Here is a 5,995-nt window from a genome sequence, read left to right on the forward strand (position 1 = left end):
CACATGGTCCCATGAGTCATGGGTGACGGTGGGAAAGGTCCCACTACAGTGTATTTTTACAACAAACACATCTTCACTTTCACTTTCACGCTTTTGCAATACCCTCTTATTTCAAACTTGTTTTGGTTGATGTTTTTTAAATTCGAGATACGGTATTTGTACATCTTTGTTTACCAATAGTATATAAAGAAAGTTGCGTATCGGGCGTGTTGGCCGTGCGGTTAGAGGCACGCGGCTGTGAGCTTGCATCCGGGAGATAGTGGGTTCGAATCCCACTGTCGGCAGACCTGAAGATGGTTTTCCGTGGTTTCCCATTTTCACACCAGGCAAATGCTGGGGCTGTACCTTAATTAAGGCCACGGCCGCTTCCTTCCAATTCCTAGGCCTTTCCTATCCCATCGTCGCCATAAGACCTATCTGTGTCGGTGCGACGTAAAACCACTAGCAAAAAAAAAAATGTTGCGTAGAGACTGCGTTAACATTGTATGAGATCGGACTTTGGAAGACACTCGAACGATGGTTGACTCAGAAATATAGAACTAAACAAGACCACAGAACTAGTTACAAGTATAGTATTGTGGAGGCGATTCACAGAGGCTTGCAGACTGAACACTGAAAGTCATAACAGTCTATAATGGTGATGTATGATGTAATATTCTAATCTGAATGTAGTGTGGAACCTCGATATCTCGAATGGCCCCGGGAGTTAACTTTAATTTCGAGTTATCGAAATTTCGTGATATAAAGAATACCGTTTTCGAGCATGTACAGCACATAATTGAATCGTATGTACTTACGGGCTTATACTGAATACATTACTTTTAAGGGGGAACATACAGCTCAAACCTATCTAAAATAGCAAAGCAAAGCAAAGCAAAGTCATCTCCGTACAGGCCATGAAGGCCCTTGGAGGGGTGGAAGGTAAAGGCTTCCATTATCCGTAACCTCGGCACTTGATGGGGTAAAGTGGTTAGCTCTACGCCCGGCCACCTTTGCCCCCAGAAATTAACCTGGTACTCACTTTCTCTGTAGGCTGAGTGAACCTCAGGGCCATGTGCACCTCCGGAAGTGGAAATCTCGTTTCTTAAATTTTACGACTTCCTGACGGGGATTCGAACCCACGTCCTTCCGGGCGAACCGAGTACGCCTTTACCGCCTCGGCCAAGCAGCCGCTAAAAATGGAATTGAGCCAACGGCATGTGGTGTTCCCAAGCGGTCACCCATCCAAGTACTGACCACGCCCAATGTTGCTTAACTGCGGTGATCGGACGAGAACCGGTGTATTCAACATGGTATGGCCGTTGGCAAAGGCAACATTCAATTTCAATTTTTACAGCTTCCACAGGGCCTTCTTAGCTAAACATGTTCATGCATTACTAAAAGGTCCTTCTAAACCTATATATTTATCAATATTTAGAAAATTAAAATTTTTAAAGATGTTTTTGGGCATTTCAAATTGTGCAGATTTTTCACACAAGAGTAGTGTTTCCCTCGTATCATCCACAATTTTGGACTGATTCTAATTTTTAAAATTTTATATGCTCCCAAATTGAGGAACAAACTGAATTATGTTTTCTGAAACATTTTATATTTAAGTAATATTTTTAAAACAATACTTCCTATCATTCATTTTTAGGTAATTTTATTTCAAAAATATATTTTTTAAAAGATCTGGCCATGATGTTACTACGAAATTAATTCACTTTTTAGAACACTAGAAAATGATGTAAAGTACAAAGTTTCATGCTCATATCTTGAAAACTGTTCATGTTACAAGGGAAACCGTTTAGAAAAACTCAAGTGTGGGTAAATAAGCATTAAAGTTACATGTAACTAAAGTATTTCCTTCATTGTCTCATCGCTTCTTTTTTTTTCAAACATTTGTCGTGCAGGTACTATATCTGTTTAATACTTGATTAAGTTTCTCAATCTCTGTGTGAGCTAACATTACAGTTAAATATTATTTGCTTTCATATAGTTTAACAGTGTAATTAGTTAACTCCCAGTGAAGTGCAAACTTGCGTCATAGCTAAATCATGCCCACATAACTGATGAAATCCTTCCCTCGTGACTCCACATCCAACATGTTGACAACCCCTGCAGCTCCCTTTCGATCAAGCCAGTGGAGCAAGGTTACTAACAAGGAGGTAAATTGTGCGCTGACTGCGTCAAAACCACGGCCGCACCTGGGTGTTGGGTGTGAGTAGAAAGACGTAAATGCGCAGAGTTAAGGTTTATAGAGATTTAGAGATTTTTGGTTGTTTTTGAACGAAAATGACGTGTGATCTCCGAAGAAGCCTAGTGCAGGTCTTTGGAGTTGACACCATACATGGAGCGACCTCCGTGTCTGCGAGGATCGGGCTCTATCTGCCATGAATTGTAATGATGAAGGTCCACCTCTGTCGTGTAGTGGTTAGTGTGATTAGCTGCCACCCCCGGAGGCCTGAGTTCGATTCCCGGCTCTGCCACGAAATTTGAAAAATGGTACGAGGGCTGGAACGGGGTCCACTCAGCCTCGGGAGGTCAACTGAGTAGAGGGGGATTTGATTCCACCCTCAGCCATCCACGAAGTGGTTTTCCGTGGTTTCCCACTTCTCCTCCAGGCAAATGCCGGGATGGTACCTAACTTAAGGCCACGGCCCCTTCCTTCCCTCTTCCTTGTCTATTCTTTCCAATCTTCCCATACCCTCACAAGGCCCCTATTCAGCATAGCAGGTGAGGCCGCCTGGGCGAGGTACTGGTCATCCTCCCTAATTGTATCCCCCGACCCAAAGTCTCAAACTCCAGGACACTGCCCTTGAGACGGTAGGGTGGGATCCCTCGTTGAGTCCGAGGGAAAAACCAACCCTGGAGGGTAAGCAGATTAAGAAGAAGAAGAAGACAGCACACACACCCAACCCCCGACCATCGAAATTAACCAATGAAGGTTAAAATCCCTGTCCCGGCCGGGAATCGAACCCGGGACTCTCTGGGCCAAAGGCCAGCACGGTAACTATTTAACCATGGAGCCAGACTAAATTCTAATGTAACTGCTAAAAGAGAGTCGATTAAATTAATCAGCAACAATGTCCGGCTCCATGGCTAAATGGTTAGCGTGCTGGCCTTTGGTCACGGGGGTCCCGGGTTCGATTCCCGGCAGGGTCGGGAATTTTAACCTTAATTGGTTAATTTCTCTGGCACGGGGGCTGGGTGTATGTGTCGTCTTCATCATCATTTCATCCTCATCATGACGCGCAGGTTACCTACGGGTGTCAATTCAAAAGACCTGCACCTAGCGAGCCGAACTTGTCCTCGGACTCTCCCGGCACTAAAAGCCATACGCCATTTAATTTCATCAGCAACAATGTCTGCATTGTCTGCGAAAGAGTGGATCTTCTTGCTTCCAATCTAACTGCTTCAAATGAGTCCTCTCAACGTCCACTCAACAGTTCAACCGAAGTTAGTTGCTCAAGAAATATACCAGTCATGAGTAGGGATGAATAGCTGCAGTATGTATGCACTCCGCGGAGACGCATACGGCAGGACTAAGTACAGCTGGGACTGGGTTTAATAGTGCAGTCCGAAGAAAGAGTATACAGATACAATTTAACAAATACAATCGACTCCTTTCGAATAATGGTGGATTTATTGAGGTTCCAACATGTATAAACCCCGCTGCACCGAAGTTTCTCTCTCGTGACGTGTAATCCCGCCACGTGAGGCATCCAAATCACGAAAAAAATGTTGTACTCTATGGGAAATCTCAGAACAGGAAACAATTTAGTCTAGGTAAAATGAAATACAATAAACTAATTAATTTACATTCAGATGCAAATATATTTACGTATGCATACATGTATACATAATATGTTTGCTCACTTCCTTTTTAAAATACGTTTGGTACTTTAAACATAATTTACCGAGTATATTTGATATCCTAATGTATTATTACCATTTCTTTTTTCTGTGTTCTTAATCCGTTTACCCTCCAGGGTTGGGTTTTCCCTCGCACTCAGCAAGGGATTCCACCTCCAACGCCTCAAGGGAGTTTCCTGGGGTGTAAGACTTTGGATCGGGGGTATACATCAAGGTAGGAGGACCAGTTCCTCGCCCGCGGCCTCAACTGCTATGCTGAACAGAGGACTTGTGGCAGGATGGTAAGTTCGGATGGGATAGACAAGGAAGAAGGAAGGAACTGGCCGTGGCCTTAAGTTAGGTACCAATCCGGCGTTTGTCTGGAGGAGAAGTGGGAAACCACGGAAAACCACTTCGAGGATGGTTGAAGGGTTAGTCGAACCCCCTTATAACCAATTGACCTCTCTAGGCTGAGTGGACCCCGTTCCAGTCCTCGTACAACTTTTAAATTTTGTGGCTGAGCCGGGAATCGAACCCAGCCCTCAGGCTGTAAAAGAAGACCGCTAGAAATATTATATAGCCTACTCCAGACGAAAATCTGAGGTAAGATTATAGACCTATGTGTTTTCTTCTGTTTGCATGTATTGTTGTGTCTACGAGAGAAAAAAAAATGTTGATGCTTGTTGTTTTAAGGGGCCTAACATCCAAGGTCATCGGCCCCAGAAACAAATGTATTCATGTTTCACATCACAGTACTTTGTTTTCTACCAGGTATATACCGGGTTATTCACCTACGATGTTATGCCAGAATAACTTCTAATACGTTATTAATATCGATACATGTTTTCAGATTCTGAAATAACATTAAAAGATTCGTTAAACATTGAACTACGTTTTCCCATGGGATTTTAATAACGGAGAGATCGACACCGACTTTGTTTTTTTTAAACGAACAACAGTAATTTTTGACATTAGTAGCTAGTCCTTTCTTTAAACTTCGTTTACGACGCACCGACACAAATAGGTATTATGGCGACGATGAGTTACGAAAGGTCTAGGAGTGGGAAGGACGGCCTTGGCCTTAATTAAGTTACAGCCCCAAGATTTGCGTGCTGTGAAAATGAGAAACCAGGTAAAACCATCTTTAGGTCTGGCGACATTGGGTTCGAATCCACTATCTTCCGGACGCACGTTCACAGCTGCGCAGTAGTTCGTTCTACTACAACACCAGACATGTAATTAATTCATAGATCGGATAATTACTTTTCGAAATATCAATAACACTTCGACTTATAGTTCTAGTGGCACTCTCTCGCCGTATCAGATGGCTTCGCTGGCGCAAGCACTTTCCCAGCCAACCAACGTACTCCACCGTACGTACAGCACAAGGATGGCTCGTAAGTACAATCTGATGTTTTCCTTGAGTTTATAACGCGTTTATGACAGGGAAGCTAAAATCTGGAGGTTTATGCTTTTAAAAGAAATGCAATGAGGTAGTGCTTTTTGTCCCATTTTCTCGTGTATACAGATTTAATGTGCGCTTTCGAAGCAACAGGAGCTGCTCCTCTATTTTTCTTGCATCTATAGGTATATATGCAAACAATGAATGAAAAGGAAACTGTTATAACTAAATCTTCTGAAGGGAGAAGAGATACTTTCGTCAAAGAATTCTTAGAAGGAAAGACATCAGTGACACACATCTCCGTTACTTATCAATAAAGTTACGGTCGGTCGGTCGGTCGGTCGGTTGGTTGATTGGTAGGAGTAGGAAGGAAGCGGGCGGCGCCTTAATTAAAGCACATCCCCAACATTTTCCTGGTGTGAAAATGGGAAACCACGGAAAACCATCTTCAGGGCTGCTGACAGTGAGATTCGAACCCACCATCTCCCGGTTGCAAGCTCACAGCCGTGCGCCCCTAACCGCACGGCCAACTCGCCCGGTCAACTTGGTTTGAGAATCATTAATTACAGTAGTAGAAGGATATTCTTTGATAATTTGCTTTCGAAATAATAATAATAATACTACTAATAATAATAATAATAAAATAATAATAATAATAATAGAATTTTGTATCGCAGGTGTACTTATACGTGCCGGTAAATTTACCAACACAAGTCTGGCGTATTTGAGCACCTTTGAATACAACCGGAGCGAGCCAAC

General features: G+C 43.0%; 1 non-coding gene across 1 annotated transcript; it reads right to left on the bottom strand.

The window, feature by feature from the left end:
- Positions 1-1,187: 1,187 nt before the first annotated feature.
- On the bottom strand, positions 1,188-1,306 carry LOC136872836 (5S ribosomal RNA). The gene has a single exon (XR_010860001.2). It is a non-coding gene; the product is annotated as a 5S ribosomal RNA (ribosomal RNA).
- Between the last annotated feature and the right edge of the window lie 4,689 nt (positions 1,307-5,995).

Source organism: Anabrus simplex, chromosome 4 (assembly GCF_040414725.1).
Source record: "Anabrus simplex isolate iqAnaSimp1 chromosome 4, ASM4041472v1, whole genome shotgun sequence".
Taxonomy (NCBI): Eukaryota; Metazoa; Arthropoda; class Insecta; order Orthoptera; family Tettigoniidae; genus Anabrus; species Anabrus simplex.